Source organism: Xenopus laevis, chromosome 1L, assembly GCF_017654675.1.
Source record: "Xenopus laevis strain J_2021 chromosome 1L, Xenopus_laevis_v10.1, whole genome shotgun sequence".
Classification (NCBI taxonomy): domain Eukaryota; kingdom Metazoa; phylum Chordata; class Amphibia; order Anura; family Pipidae; genus Xenopus; species Xenopus laevis.
Window position 1 is genome coordinate 135838504 of NC_054371.1, and position 19299 is coordinate 135857802.

General features: G+C 32.7%; 1 protein-coding gene across 40 annotated transcripts in view; it reads left to right on the plus strand.

The window, feature by feature from the left end:
* ptprd.L (protein tyrosine phosphatase receptor type D L homeolog) overlaps nt 1–19299 on the plus strand; it is a 955323-nt gene that overhangs the window by 143243 nt on the left and 792781 nt on the right. For all 40 annotated transcript variants that reach the window (XM_041563903.1, XM_041563907.1, XM_041563920.1 and 37 more), the window contains one exon: nt 13014–13035. The gene's annotated coding sequence lies outside the window, so the exon portion shown is untranslated. The remainder of the gene's footprint in view (nt 1–13013; nt 13036–19299) is intronic.

The following is a 19299-nucleotide window of genomic DNA, read 5'->3' on the forward strand; positions in this document are numbered from 1 at the left end:
CATGTGCTGAGTCAAGCATAGTCATTGCAACATCTTTACACATTGAATTCATTTTCTTATCTTGTTACATGCAGCAACAGCATATTTTCTTTTGCAAATAATTCTTCAAGGGCATAATTTCCATGTTGTTGCCATGTGAAATATTATTTTTAGATAGACCTGCTAAGTATTATAGAAGTTAAATTCTAGGATACGGAGACCTTAGAAAAGCAAAATCACTGTTGTTTACACTTTGGTAGGGCAAGCAAAAGGTAGGATGGGATATGTTGTCTACTTTTAAATATCTACAGAACAGATAATACAATATCTTCAATTTACAATATATATATATATATATATTTATTTTTTTTTATTTTTTTTTTCAAACATTTTCAGTTGTGTAGACTGTATATACCTGTATAAGGAAACTAATATAATAACATGAAATAAAAATCCTAAAAAAATCCCATTTGAGAAACAAAGCCTATAACCATAAGATGTTCAGTTTGGAGAGGATGATCCGAGAGGGTTAAGACATGAATGAGTTGTATTGATGTTACAGGAGAGAACACAAGATATGTTAATATTAAGATATATTCTGGAATTGTGATACAAATAAAAGGTGCTCATACATGACCTGCCCAACAAATTTATTTATACTATTTAAATGTTCTAAGGTACAAGGTACTTTCTCCAGCAGATATATAATTATTAAACTTGCTTTACCATAGTACTAGCATTAACAATTAGATCATAAACTGGATATATGAAGGTTAAATAAGCTCATACTGGGTAAGTAGCCTTTTTAGTACATTGTTAAATTGACCTATGATAGTGCTATCTTTTCTAAAATTTATACATATTACATTATGTTTAAATATTTCTGAAACATATTATCTGCTACAGTACATACAGTATACACATGGTTCTCTAAAAACAAATCGGATTTTTATCCACCCCCCAAAAATATATAAAGGTATGTGACCTGTTATACATAATGCCCTGGACTGGTGGTTTTCTGGATGAGTAATTTGGATCTCCATACCTTAAATCAGTGCTGTCCAACTTCAGTGGTATTGAGGGACGGAATTTTTCTGGCCTACATGTTGGAGAGCCAATAATGGAAGCCAGTTTTGAACAATCCCTTCTTTAAACAACACTAACTTTAAACAACACCCTTGTTATCACAATAACTTTTAAGACCATATGCACATTAATAGTTGTAGCATACCAAAAGAACCAAATGGTTGGTGCTCACTGCAGGGATATTACCTGTCACTCATATGTGAAAAAAAGTTCATGAAGTTTTATTAAGACCCTTAAATCCATAAGCCTCCTCCTCCACCATGGATATCACAGTAACCCCCAGAGCATTATTAAACAACTTACAGACACCCTAACAGCTATTTATAAATGCTGACAACCCCCTACCAGGTTCGCCTTCCACAGGCAGCATAGGGCAGGCAGACTATGACTCACACAGACAGGGTAGTTAATTTCACTACAGATATCATTTAAAGCATATTAGTAGTCACAAGAGCCAGTCTTTAATAATGGGCCACACAAACGGGGCAGTGGCTCACTGGTTGGACATCACTGCCTTAAATCTACTTAAAGAGATTGTTTTGCCTTCAGTAAGACTTAATTATAAGTTTGGAAAAAATTAAATGTACTGTTTCATTATTAAGAGAAAATAATAAAATGGAACCTATAGGAGTTGGTCTTTCCATTATTTGGAGCTTTCTGGATTACTTGTTTTTGGATATTGGATTCCATACTTGTACAATGTATTCTAGTTATCTGAGGAAAACAATGAGCCAAGGCAAGCCCATTTGAACTAGGTTGCTCATTGTCCTTCCCAGTTGGAATTGTGTGTGTCTTGTTATTGAACACCAACCATTCCAGATTGCTTTCTTTACTTGTATTTGAAAGTACAGATATGGGATCCTTTATCTGGAAACCCGTTATCCAGTTCATGAATTACAAAAAGACTGTCTCCCATAGATTACATTTTTTTCAAATAATCCAAATTTTCAAAAATTATTTCCTTTTTCTCAGTAATAATAAAACAGTACCTTGTACTTGATGCAAACTAAGAAATAATTAATCCTTCTTCAAACCAAAACCAGCCTATTGGCTTTATTTAATATTTAATTGATTTTCTAGTAGATGTTAGGTATGAAGATCCAAATTATGGAAAGATCCATTATCCGGAAAGCCCCAGGTCCCTAGCAATCTGGATAACAGGTCCCAAACATGTATAGCTTTTAAAGCCAACACATATAAAGCCAATACATATGTATAATCGTTCTGTAATTCCTCACCTGCACCCTGTGAGAGGGGGATATTCAGAGGATCCACTATGACAATAGACATACAAGGTGTTATTTACTTAACTCCGGTTGGACTTTTCAGGGCTAAAATAACATTTTTCCTTTTTTTTTTTTAACTCAATTTTTAGAGATTTATTAAAGAATGATGCAGTAAAAAGCTATAATCCGAAAATCCACCATCTTAGACCTGCTGATGTTGTGTATCAGTAAATGGAAGAGGTTCCTATCCTATTTTGACGTTTCTGTGATCTATACTGGCAGTAGCCCGAAAACCCAACTATTTCAGAGAATCCAAAAATTCAGGTTTTTTGGGAAAAATCTGCAAAAATCGAGCGATTCAGGAAAAAAACTTGTACAATTCGGGTTTTCGCTCGATTTTACCAAGTTTTTACCTGAACCAATTCCATCGACCATTTTTAATAATAATAAATAGGGTAAAATCAGGTATGGAAGTTTGTTTGTGTTTTTTTTATTTTAAATAATAAGATACATTCAGATTTTGGTAAATAATCATCCTGCAGTTCTCAATGTCTTCTGTAACATAATATGAACTTTTTAATGTACATCTACTTGCTGCCGTTGTATGTATGCTATGTTTATTTTATTTAATAAAATTGAAGTTCCATAAAAGTTTGTGTAGTTTAGATTTATATTTAATCATTTTTTTAAACAGGGAAATCATCTTGTGTTAAATCAGACAGAATATTGTTGTACTGTCCTTTTAAAGGAGCATGTGTTTTTCCTTTTATATTTACTAACCACTTAGAATTATTTTTTAAAATGAAATACCCTAGCTTTACTGTGGTGTATTTGTGCATAATGCTACACTTTGTAAATGTTCACATGCCATCCATGAGTTTGGCATTATGTTTTCTTTTATTCTTTCATCATATTTTTCGTATAAAAACACTTGATTTTTTTTTCAGAAATCTAATTTTAACCAGTGAGCACATCTCTGGCACACAGTCATGCACATGAGTCATGAGAAAACATTTTGGAAAATAAAGCAGTAACTAATGTCTCGTAACCATTTCTGATGCTGATTACCAAGATATCTTATTCACAGCCTAATATCTGCTGTCTGAATTTCGTGTGCAGGTGTTTTCTAAAACACATGCATTTCACTGGACTGGAGAAATTGTTTAATTAAAGAAAATTAAAAGTATAATAGTTTTAAAAGCCAGGTTCAGTAAAGTAAAACTACATTTTCTAAGGAAATAGGAATTTGAGAAATTTAGCAACCTTGAGAGATATACAGTACCTTCATAAAAATTTAACAACCTTGAGAGATATACCTTCATAAAAATGCCAGTTGTATTCCTAAAACAGCAATTACTGATTCATGATTTTTAAAAGAGCCTCTTTCAACTAAATATGCTGTAATTTTGTCCATTTCCCTCTGATCTTTGGCTTTTTACTATAGTAAATAATCCACATCAGCCAGATAGAAGTTGACCCTCCAAGCCTGAGAGATGCACAACAAAAAATATTTTAAAAAGACAGTTGCAAATTATTTTAGAATATTGATGTTTAATTTTAAAAATAACTTCTCTTGTAAATATGGAATCTGATTCCTCAATAATTGTCAAGACCCACCTTGAAAAGAAATTAGACATAATCCTGGTAAATTTTGCAGCTATATTAGAGACATTACTCTGTACCATTAGAAGATAGTCTCCCAGATTCTGTTTACATTTTTTTACTCCAAGATTTAAGTATACTGCTGTTGGTGCAGAATTATTAAACAATGGATAGGGAATTTTAGAAGTGTCCTATTTTTTTATTCTGATTTATTTAGTCAGTGATTTTATACAATTCAAAAAAAGAGGGATACAATCCCACCACATGCTAAATTAATTGCCATGTTTTTTCCAGAGCATTCAATTAATTTTGACACATTGCAGTAAAATCTAAAAAAAATCCAGTACAATCCATAATTAATCAATCTGACTTGTTATGGATCAGTCAGGTAAGTTAGTAAAACAATATGCAACAAAAGAAAAAAAGGGCATCAAAGCAAAGGTCTAGATTGAAATCTCACCAATTGACTAAAGTGGTCCAGGAGCTCTAAATCCTCAGAGAAGTGGACAAACTGTAACATATTAGAAAAATAAAGGCATTGGGTATTTAAAGAATCCACAAACAGGCCATCAAATATCAGTAAAAAGTCTTTATTTATGCTATCATCTCCACAACCTATTTCATATTTCTGTGAGTATATGATTAATTAACTAAATGTTGACTATTATAATTTTACACTATTACTATGATTACTGCTCTGCTTAAGTCATTATTTACAAATACTTGTATTGATTACATTTAAAAAAGTTGACTTTTTGATGTTTCTTTAAAAGACTGAACTACTCTTGTATACTAAAACTATAATCCTGGACTGGTTTCCAAGGTAGCAACCTACATAGAAAAGAAATGAAACCAAAATAATGGTTAAGTGGTTCAGTAAATATTATATATTTCCTCGTATTAAAAGGGAACTTGCTATGTATTTATACTACCGTGTATAAAATGAAAGTCTGTACTAGATTGTTTAGAATCCCATTTGATTAAAAAAGGTACACAAGGAGTGTTTGTTGTTCTAGACTGGTTCTGTACTTAATACTTTTATAGAACCAAACATAAACATATAAAAAGTATCAATGTAAAATTAAAAGGGTTCCTTTGCTGTTCAAATATCCAGCAATATTTGTGTTTGCCTTCAAGATAAGCTTCCACATTCCCAGCCATGTGCTGTTTTTTATTATTAATATACATGCGTATCAAGTGTTCTTTATGTAGGACATGGGATTTCCAATACATTTGTCATAAACCTGTGCTTCTCTTGAGTGACAGTTTTCAATGAATGAATAACAATGCAGTGTGAATATTTAATAGGCAAAGGTTGAAGCAAGGTATGAGTGCTTTTTCAATCCTGCTGTATCTTTCTGAATAATGAAGTAACAAATCGTCAACATTGGTTTAATGAGTAAAAAAGTGTCCTCAGCATTTTGTGCTCTTCAAATACTGATGGGGAATATATAACAGTCCACAAGGGCTATTTATGTTCCACTGAATATTTATTATCAAGTGTTTTCGAACAGACAATTGTCTGTTGGGGTAATAATATAATGTAACTAGAATCCTATTTACTACTGTTTAAATATTAGAATTAATTTCTGTAACATATTAGTGATAGCTTTCAGTAAAGTATGGATATTTCTAAAAGAAAAAAAGAAATGAGTCATCATTGATGCATGCCAGTTTGAATGAAGTGGTAAATATATAGTAGATGAAATCTAGAACTATAATATAGGATATATGGATAACATGTGTTAATTAAAAATATTTCTAAAATTAATTCTTAGTGCACCTATCTAAGAGGATGTGTGCACAATTCCTAAATCACCTGCATTGCCATGTCTGTTGCATAATGTGGATTAAACCGAAAAAGATTGGAAAACATCCTTTTTTATTAATCAGAAATTCTTTTGCTAGCTCCTGGGTGCATTTTTCAGTATATTTGTAATCATAAAGCTTGTTTAACTGAAATAAATACAAGTAACAAAGTTTATAACTATAATGATATACTGCTCAATAGTGATGGGCGAATTTATTCGTGACTTTAATGGGCGTCAGAATTGTCGCCAGCATTGGAATTGTCCCCGGTGTCAGAATTGTCGCCAGGGCATCCAAAATATTTTGATGACCACGTCAAAATTCGAGTTTCGCAAATTTTGCGAATTGCGCAGGAAAAAGCGATAATTGAGCATGATAGGCGAATTTCTCCCATCATGCTCAATTATGAAACTGCACAGGATCCACTTTACATGTAACTTCAATTTAGACTGTTAAGTTATAGTCAAAGGTTCTAGCCTTTTGAGCAGGTACCTTAGTAATTAAGTACATAAAGTAATTTGAAAACACACATTGAAGCACTGAAATGAAAATGGTATCAACTGTCTTGTTGTGTTTTATTATGTATTGAATAACATTTTTACACTCTTACCTAAACACAAAAGGTTAATTTTAACGAAAGGTCCCCAAAATAATTGTACCCTTATAGTAAAAAAGGCTTCATTGTATTATGTTTATTACATAGAGGCATTTAATTTAGCATCCCTCACCCCGCTGGATGCTGGAATTATTTTTCAGTTGTATTGTAATAATCCACCACAATAGCCACTTTGAACCCTGCTCAGAAGCAACATGGCATCCCCTGCCTGTCCCCTAACTTGAGGGTCATTCAGATAAATAAGTCAGGGCATGCCAGCCAGTGTTACACTCTGCATCTCACAGTGGGTATTTTTAGCATTTCTGAATGAGCACTGATGATTGCAGATTTGCATGGGGCCATAAATTGCTCTTAAAACTGTTTCTTTTCTACACCAAATAAAATAAACATAATTTAATGTATGTAATGTAATGTATGTATGTATGTTTGTTATATGTACAGATGAAGCAACTTGGATTTGTGGGTTAAATGCGTCATGACTCGGGATTAATTGAAGAAGCTGTGTTATCTAAAGTCATCTTAACTCATTTAATGCATTTAACCTTTTCATCAGCATACCAAAGCACCATTGTTCATAATGGTGAATGCTTTAATTAGATGGGATGCTGTGACACAATTTTAGTTAAGTGGGATGAATGGGATATCTGTGTTAAATTATTCTGTGTCAAACACACAAACCAAAGTGGCTGCATCTGTAAGAAAAATGCTCAAGTTTTTTAAATAATGATTGGGCTGGAGGGAATAATCTACCTTTGTTCTGGTAAGTTCAAGTGTGGTTACTGTGACTGCAAAAGGAAATTTTAAACTTTATCGTTATGTTCTTCAAACAACCACTGAACACACTTGGCTGTATCTCTTACTGTACATCCATCCATTATTATCCAAGTTAACACATATTTAGTGTCAAAATATACAGCATAAGGGTGTATACATCCAACATGCAAATTACATTCAAATACTAATTGATACAGAAGGTAATGACGGCCCTCTTCATTAGACCTTACAATCTAAAAATAATGAATTTTTAGAATGCATACTAGTTTGATATGTACATTTACATGTTTATGGGAAAATACACTCCATAACTACAGAAAAGGTAGAGATTAATTTCAAGAATACTCCAAAGAAACTTTTAATTTAGTTATTTTAATGTGCAATAACCAACTGAAAGCAATAGGATCTTGTTTTTGAACAGATTACCAGAAAATGCTAGATACCAGTTGTTTGCAATAGATGAATAGACCTGTAGCATGCCTTTCGTTACCAATGCCTATAAACAGATCCACTAAAAACTAATTTCTCCTTTGTCTAGTAGAAAAAGTTCACATATAACTGTTTGTACGTAATATAATCTCAGGCAGGATTATGTCTGGGTTAAATGAACTAAATAAATCTGAGATGCTCACATAAATCTTGTTCTGATAAATGTTGTGGTTTTATTGCTTTTTCATATCAACTGCCACAAATAAAGTTGAACATATTCCCAGATATGAAAATGAAATACTAGTCAGAGCAAACATCATGTCTTTGTGTTACTTATGTCTGTATGATAATTTTCAGTGGGTGGTGGCAACAAACCATTTGGCATTTAAGAATTATATGTCAAGTATTGCTTAATTTAGAAAATTAGACAAGTGTGACATATTGGGTGTTTCAATTTGAAATTGTCTTTATCTTTTGTTCATCGGGAATATTTCACTCTGCTCCACATTTAATTTTAATAACACATACTAGATTTTACAATCCAGACATGACAGTAAGGCTTTTTAGAGTATAATGAATGTAATAGACCTATTATAAATGAGGAAAAACATTTTTATTTCAGTTATTCATTAAAGGAGAAGAAAAGGTTAAAACTAAGTAATCTTTATCAGAAAGATCTATATAAATATACCAGTAAACCCTCAAAGTAGTGTTGCTCTGAGTCCTCTGTTAAAAGAAACATTCTTTATTGTGTATACATGGGCTTCTGTATCAGACTTCCTGTTTTCAGCATAAACCTCCAGGGCTAAGGCTTGAGCATGCTCAGTTTGCTCCCCTCTCCCCTTCCATTTTCCCACTTCCCTCCTTCCCTCCCTGCTGTAATCTGGGCTCAGAGCTATGGGCGAGCAGGGAGCGGCTCCTGCAGAAAGTGATGTCACACCAAGCTAATATGGCAGCTGCTATCCTAAACAAACAGAGAGAGCTTCTATAGCTGTTTACTCAGGTATTGTAAAGCATTATGCAGAATAAATATAATCTTATATCTTGCAATATTGTGGCTAATCTATTGGCAATAAACTGCTTAGGTAGCGTTCCTTCTCCTTTAATAAACAGAATGCTTTGATTTGGTATCCAAAATTCTTTAAAATACATATATTTCATATATTTACATTTTTGTATGTATTTATAATTTTAGTTATACATAACTGTTTCTGCATCAGAAACAGTTATATATAACTGTTTCTGATGCAGTGCTAGACATGTATTACAGTACATTCACATTACAGTACAGGGTTGGCAACAAATACATATACAGATGAAGCCACTTGGATTTGTGAGATAAATGCGTCATGACTCATGGTTAATTGAAGAAACTGCGTTATCTAAAGTCATCTTAACTCATTTAATGCATTTAACCTTTCCATTAGCATACCAAAGCACCATTGTGAACAATGGTGAATGCCTTAATTAGATGGGATGTTGTGACGCAGTTTTCTGTGTTAAATGAGATAAATGGGATATCTGTGTTTAGTTATTCTGTGTCAAACAGACAAACCAAAGTGGCTGCATCTGTAAATGTATTATTTTACATTCTATCAAAGATCGAGTTCTATGTATTATGAGACACATAAGTATGGTGCCCCCTGAAAAACATTACAAGAAAACACTTGTTTTGGTTCTGCAGTGTTCTTTGTATATTTGAAGCATTAGAATCTCTTTATATGATTGTTTGTTCCACATGACCCTTAAAATATATATATTTGATTGGATGTTAGTTAAGGAAATTGTGTATAATGTCTTATAGTTATAAAATTATGAAATATTCTGTCACGTAATGTTATAAATAATTTACATAATGACTATTGTGACTTCTTGTTTGTGATGCAATATAATACATAAGAGCCATGAATATCCTGTAAATTATATCTTTATAAACGGTGCTTAGTGATGTCATCAGTTATAATCGGAGGTTAGGGATGTCATTTCTGTCACATGACTGACTGAAATGTGTTGCAAAATATGATGAACTTAGAGTCACCTCGGAGTTCCATGACCTGTTTATCCTTACTATATTTTTCAATAGTGGGTACTTTATTCACTATATATAAGTAAACAGCCATGCAGTAGTTTTCATTCAGTATTATTAAATAAATAATGATCTCATAAAAATAGAATACTATAAAGTTTTGGCCTAATATTATAGTATATTAGGATTTTTGAATGTCTGACCAGTAGTTATGAGCGAATTTATTCGCCAGCCATGGAATTGTGGCGAAATTCCATATTTTGCCACGTGTACATTTTTTCTTGAAACTATAAAAAAAAATTGCGGTGGAAAAATTTGCAGAGATAAAACGTCTATTAGAAAAAATGGCCATTGGCTTTAATGCATTTGGACAAAAAAGTCGGCATAAGAAAAAACGCTGATTATCTTTAATGCATTAGGACAAAAAAATCGACAGAAGAAAAAACACCCATTGACTTTAATGCATTAATACAAAAAGTTGCCAGAAGAAAAAAAAAACCATTGATTTTTATTCATTTGGAGCGAGAAAAATGGTCACTCATGTAAAAATTGTCATGAGTCAAAATGCCCACTGACTTTAATGCGTTTTGCAAATTTTTCTGTATATAATCAACATTTGACATCTAAGGGCCTGAAATACACTTTGTATACTATTCATAATAGGCTGTGGCGCTAGCTTTCATCGCTGACCTCTATAGTATGTTGATATTTGGTTGAACATTACCCCTAGCTTTTAGGGCTGACCTCTACAGTATGTTGATAGAGGGATGTATGTTGTACTGCCATCCAAATCACCATAAAACAAGCAGCCCTCCTTCCTTGAAAATTGAACATTGAATGACTGTTTTTGCAGAAAGTATGCTTCAACTCTAGAATCCAAAATGCCATAAAACACCTGTGATTTCCTTTGACATTACAAAAGATCATCTTTCCCACCCTGAGACACCCCACTATGTAGATTTTGGCAACTACAGAACACAGCTGGCAGTGAGACAGAATATCACCAGTATTCACCAGCACTGGCACTGCAAAAGCAGTGCATAGTTAACATAAGCAGCTTTAAAACAGCTTTAAATATGATTACATATATTCTTAATCTGCCAATACAAGACACTATATATTTTTTATAGACTGTACTTAATACAAGCCACAGTACACACTGTATATATGGTCCCACCTATATATTATGCATAAAACATTTTCCTGATTTTACATTTTCTTGGATTTTACACCATTTTTCTGGTCCCCTGAAAAACGTAAAAGAAAAGTTTATGAAATAGAATACTCATAAAACGTATTTCGTAGCTAGACGTACAGTGCCTCTGTCCATTTGCAAATGGATTAAGGTGAGTGCAGAATCTTGGCGCAGTGTAGTGGTTTGTCACCAAGTAAATTTCCTGTGTGGAGCGAGGCTACAAAAGAGTGGTGTGAGTCTATGGAATAACAGGCAGCTTCTATTAGAATTATCTTCTCTGTCATCTATAAAAACGCATCCAATTTAAAGTGCATAAATGAAAAAATCTTAAAATCCAACCCACTGCCACCAAGTAAAATGATAACTAGAGTTGTATTTTAGCAATGGAAAAGTGGTAGGAGAGACAGACATGAGAGATCAGTGTGTAAAAAAGTATTCCTGACAAAGGGAGGGTTCACTTCTTCAATATATTGAATTTACTGCATAACTGAAATAAAGGACAAGGAGCCTCAATGATATATGTCCATATTCTATTATGATTATACAGATTGGTGCGTAAACAATTTAGCTACTTTGGTTTCACGAAACTTTATGAAGCTGTTCTTAATGCAGAGCACCTTCTCAGTAATCACATTCAGAGAAGCCTTCAAGCAAAAGCTTTAAAAATTATGGTTGATGATGAAACCTGTAACCATAAACAATAATAATGCTTTCCTTGCAAACCTAGTGTTGTTTCACTATGTAGACTAACTAAAAGTGCTTCATCAGGATTTTGTCTCAGCATTTTTCAAATACTGAACATTTGCTACAGTCATAAATCATGTTTGCCTCCTTTGACAATGGTGGAGAGAATGTCTTTCCACTGGGAGCTTCACAGAGCCTAAGCTTGTTATACATTCAGTTACTGTACATAAATACTGTATGATAAACTCTCAAATTACAATTGAGGTCAGTGCTGACAAATTGAATATTGCTGTACAAATGTATAGTTCTTTTTTCCAAGTCTCTGCCAAATTTAATGATTATAGATTTTGTTACGTTTCAGAAATTTCAAGACGGTCAGTACTTTTTTTTAAAATGTAAGCCTGCAGTTACGTGGGGTTCCATCTTTATACTGTGGGAAAAGTATGTTTAGATATGGAATGGAGATGTAGAAGGGAATGTTGCCAGTCAAATGTTGTTCTCTGTATCTCAATCAAATGTTGTTCTCTGTATCTCTGTAGGACTTCAGACAACAAAGATGCCTCTCTTTATCTTTTTCCTCCAAACTCACCTAGAAACCAAACCTTAAATGTATCTTTAGTGAATGTCCAAAATGATGTAATTTTAATGACAATTTTGGTGAGTGAGGCATGGAAAGTTACTATCTCTAAAAGCAGAATAGCAAAGCTGCCTAGCGCTCTAAGACATTAAAAAGAAACAGAAACAGGGAAAGTATTTAGTTAGAATAGAATGCAATGCATTTGTCATCTTTACACAAGTCATGTCTTTGCCTATTTTAAGTGGCAGTGACTGAAGTGTAAGTATTATATAATACACAAGAACTATGAATATCCTGTGCATTATATCCTTATTCTTATTATTTCTGTCACATGACTCACTTAAACTTGTGTATTATGATAAATAAAGTATACCCTGTTGCAAAATATGAGGATATTAGAAGCCAGCAAGGAGTTCCATGACCTTCAGCCTGGTGCTTATATATATATTATATATATTTTACAATAGGGTACTTTATTCACCATACATATCCATAATATCATATGGATCACAATACAATGCTAAAAAGGGGAGATTAATGTAATGAAAAGCACATTTTAGAGTATTTCATCATCACATTGCTGATTCTGTTTTATACAGTAAACTGGTTTTAACTTCCTGACCCTGCTTAAACAGATTTTTCTAAAACCACAATACAACTTTCTGGACAAGGGATCCAATACTAAGATCTTTTAAAGTGCAAGTAGTACACCAATAAAAGTCTGCTTTTGAATGGAACAATATGGCAATGCAGTTTGCATGGAAGTAGACTTCAGAATATATACTTTACATGATAGTGATGTTTTTTTCACATTGTAAGATTATTAGAGAACCTGTTACAAAAATGAAATTATTCTTTAATAACTATACATCTGCAAATATGCTTATGTGGTTAAAGATTGCAGAAATTTTAACACAGTTTGTATGTCATTTAACTACTGAGATAATGTGAATTGATCTATTATTATCTAATATCTTACATTTTTTTTCTCTTTTTTTGTCTGCATTCAGGGAAAAAGCATCACAACTATAGGTAAGGGTATGAAACTTGTGGCAGCTGTAATTGTAAATGATTCCTGACATGTACTTCTTTAGCCATACAGCACATAATAACCAAAAGTGATCTTTAAAATGCCTTCAAATAACTTCTGCATTAAACTGTCAAACTTACAGGCCATTCCATTGTTGAGACTAAGAATTGTTTATAAATATTAGAACAGCTTTTTGTTTTAGACTATTGTTTACCTACCAGATTAGAGAGAAAATAAAATAATCACTTGTCTATAACTATAAATAAACTATACTAAGCTCTCTAAATACCTGTGAATACATTTCATCAGGCCCTGAAACCTTGTTCAAATCAACTTTTTATTTCATTTGTCAGCCATTAACAATTTGTTTGAATCAAACTTTGTGTACTGATAATGAGTGAATCCTTAAACAATGGCACCATTACAGAATATACATAGGTAATTAAATCAGTAGCAATAAATTCCTTCAGGTCTTACTCATATTTTTACTGCTATATATATAAAATGTAGGGATCAGTCTTTACAGATAAAGCAATCAGTTCTTTGTTTTCCATTTTTCCTTTTTGATGGCTGTTGAACAGCACATTTGTAATATGTTTAGGTCCTAAAATATAAATATGTCCCCTTTCACTTGTAGTTGATGTTTTTTTCTTCCTTTCAAGTAATACTTAAAATACTTATTTTGTTATTGTTGTTGTAATCTTGCAATAATGCTATAGAAATGTTATGTTATGACATGTTTTTAACAAATCTGCTGCAACACAAATATATAGATAATGCCACTAGAATGCCATGACCTGTGTAAAGTCACATGTCCAAGGTCAAGTGCCTTTATACAACAACTAAACAGATATTCTATAAAACTGAATATTAAAAAAGAAAATATTTTTAAATTGGGGAATAAACATTGTGGTAAGCTAAATATGATAACAATAGTTAATCACTATAATTTACAGCATGGGTCAAACTATATCATATAATATCACACACACTTTGTAATTATCCCTTAGTTTCAGTCAGCTAATCCACCAAGCAATTAAATATAGCAGTAATAATAATAATAATAATAATAATAATAATAATAATAATAAAACACCATCATTAAAGGACAGATTTAGCAAAGTTATTATTTATAGCTTACCACGGAAAAGCTCACCCACTTTCTATTCACTCCTATGGGATTTTTAGAAGTGTATTTATCATTGGTGATAGAGTTCACCATTTGATAAATGAGCTTCTTAAAATCCCATAGAAGTGAATAGACAATGGGTAAGGGGTTTCTGTGTTGAGCTATAATTTCACAATAAATTTTCCCCAAAGTAGATTTTTTCCAGTTAAATTCTTACTTATTTATTTATCTTTAGCTACTGTCCAGTGAGATAATAATATATTTTACAATTCTATTGTTAACGAATTTGCAAATGTAAGTTCTTCACCCACAGTATCAAAATTCTACCTATGTTATCTCTAGTGCAATAAAAAGAAGGGTTTTCCTGTATTGTTGATCAAAATTGTATTAAAACACTATAAATGTTTTTAAAGAATACTGAATGTGTCAGTAAAATCTGTATTTACAGGATAATAATAAGAGTGGCAGCAGTCTATGTGAGCTTTTCAATGGTTAGATGTTTCTCAATAAAAATATAATAAAAATAAGCATTAAAATTGAATTTCATCCAGTGATCCTCTGTCTTCTGTATCCAACCCTAACACTATGGTGCTGCTATAAGACATTTTCTTTATTGGCACTTATAAAGCCAGTATTTTAACAGCAATTTAGAACATTTTATTATTTATCAAGACAAAAGTAGAATCAGTTGTTGGATACTTAAAAGTGATGTACTGTATCATACATAAAAGCAGAAATATATAGAGAAAATGTTAAATATGGATCAAAACATATTTCTTTTCATCTGTTGTTAATTGTCCTGCAAATTATACTTTAAAGCATTATTGTCTTCTAAAGCCATAATTAATATATATATTTTCAAATGTCATGATCAGAAGAAGAATAAATAGATGTACAAGAGGCTTAAGGTGTCTCTGGAAAAAGAATTATATATTCTTCTCAGAGCTTTACTTTGACAGCACATATTGTAAGTGGGATGTGAAGTGCATATGCGTCATGACTATGTGATCCAAAAAATTTAATTTCAATATTTAGATGTGTAACAATTTTATTCACTATGAATGCCGTTCTGAGTGAAATAGCCAAGATTTCAAGTTTTTTTTTTAATTTTTCTGTTTATTTATAGATATAAAACTATAGTCATAGAGTGAATATGACCCTTCTGTATAGCAATGTGTATGGTAACTTTGGTACCACAAGGGATAATACACCTATACATATTTACAGCACTGGTTACTAGTGATGGGCAAATCTGACCAGTTTTGCTTCACCAAAAATTCATGGAATGGCAAAAATTCTGTGGTTACTGATTAAAATAAAGGTGAACTAACCTCCAGAGGTAGAAAAGCCCCCCTCAACTGCCTCCCATCAGCCCCCTCTCCCTCCCCACATAGTTTATTACATAGAAAACTCAGAATGCAGCACAGCAGAGTTTCACAGCACCATCTTCTGCCCTCTCACATCCTTTTGTTTGTCGAATTTGGCCTTTAACATAATATTTTGTGCTTGGGTAGATAACTGGCTGAAGGACAAATAACAAAAAGTGGTGGTAAACAGTTTCTAATTGGACTTATGTTGTTTGTGGTGTACTAAAGGGGTCTGGCATTGGTCCATTGCTTTTTAAATTGTTCATTTAAGGCCTTGAGGTGGACCAACAGTCATGGTACTGGATAAACTATAATTAACAAGTAGGAATAAAAAGTGAAAAATGACTTAATACTTAATTACTTATAATTGCTGCTGTTTTTTAGAGCTCTTTTGGTATTTTAAAATTATGTGTAATTTCAGAAAGCTACAGCACATAAAAGGTCTGATAATGCCCCCTGACAAAATACCCCTTTTGTCCACTTGCTAAAATAGCTCTGTATATTAGAGGACATTATAGACAGATACTGTAGCAGGGGATCTTTTTCACATAATCATAAAAGCACAAAGAACAAAAAGTCCACCCTTATAGACTTGAGGAACTGAATTTTCATTTGAAGCAGCAAAGATGGTTGTGGAATACCCTGCTGAGTAATGGGATGGCAGATTTTATTGATGTCTTTAAGACTGACGAAAAAGACTATTTAATGCCTGGTTGAATACATAAAAACTTATTTTATTTACACTGAAGATGGCTTCAGTTTATGTAAATGTGCATATACAATGCCTAAGTACAACCTCTCTGGCCCATGATCTTTCTGAACCCTATTTAGTTTTTAAAATATATTGGTGTCCACTAGGATTATATTTTCATAGAAGCAGAAATATACTGATGTGATATAGGCATATACAGTTTTATAGTTCCAGTCAGGATAGGGAAAATAGAAAAGGAGAGACAGGAAGGAGGAGAAAAGATAGTGCTGGAAAATGAGGGGGGGGGGAGAGCATTTCACAGATACATCCAAGGGGTTGGATGGCTTTTGAACAAGTAAGAAAATACACAGTTATTTAAAATAGCTCGTAATAATAGCTCTTAGTACCAGGTTGGTCCAGGGTGTAATTGCCATCTTTGAGTTAGGAAGGGTTTTATTTTTTATTTTCTTAGGTGAATGGAAGAGTTTCAGATGGGGTTTTTGCCTTGATACGGATCAGGCAGCAGTTCGTTCGGTTTTAAATAGACATAAAACACAATAGCCATATGTATTTTTTCAATTTTTTCAAGTAACTATGTTACTTTATCAGGACTTATATGGGTACATTACGTTCTTGTGGGAGATTTCAACATTATGCAGAATGCAATTACTCATAAAATAAAAGGAAAAAAAGAAAGCTTTCTTTCTGACTGAATTTATGGTGAATCAATACCAGTATGTTAACATTTAGAAATTTATTTTTCATGAAAAATTAAACAATAACATAATTTAACACTAACTACTGGGAGTATTACAAATATGTTAAAACAGAAATAGTTATGGAAATGAAAGTGTGTCTTTAAAGAATCTGATACTGTGTGAGCAATATGAAAGTTGACACACATAGAACAAAAAGAAGAAGGCATTGTTTATAGAGTCTTGTTAATACATGGTGCTATGACACTAGAGCATCTCTGAACAGGACCCTTTGGAGCTCTACTGCCAACCTTAATCAGTGCACCTATAAATTATCAGTATAAAAGTGAAACTCAACTCTCCTCCGCTCCAAAATGATATACTGTATTTAGTAGAAAATGCTAGAAATGTTTCTCATTATTTTTGCAACATGTGCTAACATATGACAGAAAAAAACAACAATGTAATTATTAGACTTTCACCATGTATTTTGTGGCATGTTAACCATGCTTTTCTTGCCGCTGTTTTTTACCTGGGACCAGTACCCAAGGAGGTACTGAACTGTTCTACTTAGCTCTCTGCAACCCCTCATATATACCTAGTAATCGTTACCATCCTAACTTGGTCAATGCTCCCCTCCCTTAAACCCTTGGGAGTTTATTTATCAAAGTCCGATTTTATCTCAACATTTTCTGCTGCAAACTCCAATCAAATCCGCTCAGGTTTTTACGCTTATTTATTATTACATTTTCCTGAAAATTAGCTTTGCGGGGAAAAAAAAACAGATTTTCATGATTTTTCAGATTTTTCACCCAAAAACTTGGATTTTTTTGGATTTTTCACCTCAAAATGCAGATCACTTGTGTTTTTTGGGTATTGCACAAAACCCAGCGCACAACAAAAAATCATTGGAACTTCTCCCATTAACTTATATGCAACCTGAACAGGTCTGAGATGTCAGATTTGCTGATTTTGACTTTTCTATCCTCTGGGTTTAATAAATTCCTAAAAATGTGTGATTTTTTAAAAGTTAGATTTTATAGAAAAAAAAAAATCACAATTGTTTTTCGTGATTTTTGCATTCAGAGTTTAGTAAATAACCCCCTTGGTGTCTGTTGAGTGATATTAAATTCTCACTAATATTTAGCAAATATTTGATGGTTACAATACCAGCATGTCATTGAAGACATCTACATATTTTTCACTTATACTTCTTGTCCAGCAAAAATAATTAAATGCTTACTGAAATATCTAACTATCCCATAGTAGGGATGGGCAAATTTGGCCCGTTTCATTTTGCCAAAAATTTGCCGCTGGCGAAATGTTGCCGACGCCCATTAAAGTCTATGGGTGTCAAAAAAAATTGTAGAGCAAAATTTTTTTGACGCATTTTTTTTTTTTTTGACGCATGATGCCGTGCAAGTCTATGGGCGTCAATTTTGCAGCGAAACAAGGTGAAACAATTCTCCCATCCCTACTCAATAGTATTAATTTCAATACCAAAATGTAACCTGTATCCTGAATATGTATCATAACATATCATACAGTGAGGTAAAGGCTTTTTAGAATAGTTTCACCATAACACACAAATTTGTCATTGCATGGACTGTTCCAGTAGCATCAAAACTAAATGCAAACACATTTTTATTGCTGTGCTATAATTGTGTTTTATCTTGTCTGTAGAAACGGTTGTACATATTAGGCATTCAAATTAAATAAACTAGCTATAGGCAATGTCATTAGATGTTATTATGTGCTCTTCTAAATAGTCCCATTGAGAGTAATAATGAATTTCCAGTCATTTCTACTATAGCAATGATCACAATAATAAACTATTTTACCTGAAAACAAAATGCTATGTAAATATACCATATATATGTGTGTGTCTTGGTCTGGTATGAAATGTGCATACCATCATATCGGCATTCAACAGTAGGAGTCATTATCTGTTAAAAGTACTCTGCCACCTCTGTCAACTGTTGGGTAAATTTTCAGTTCAGTTATATAACCCCATTCTACAAACCTAAAAAATCTCACAAAATACACAAATAAAGAGAAATGTAAGTTTTAATAAAATGCATGGCATTGCTTAGGCTTATTATTGCTGGTAAAAATTTAAATAATAACCAAATATTACTTTATAAAGAAAAAATAATTAAAATGTGGCCTTAGTTAGGTGGCATGTTGCCCTTCAAATTGATCATTAGTATTTTAGGACCACTGCTTAAGCCTTCAGCAAGAATTGTATGACCTGACAAAGGTAGAATAACATGTATTACTTTGACCCCCTAGTTCGCCACCTAAAACCTACCGAGGCCAATGTTAGCCTATGGGGAAGGTCCCCATAGGCTTCCTAACAATTTTCTGATCAAAGGAAACCATAA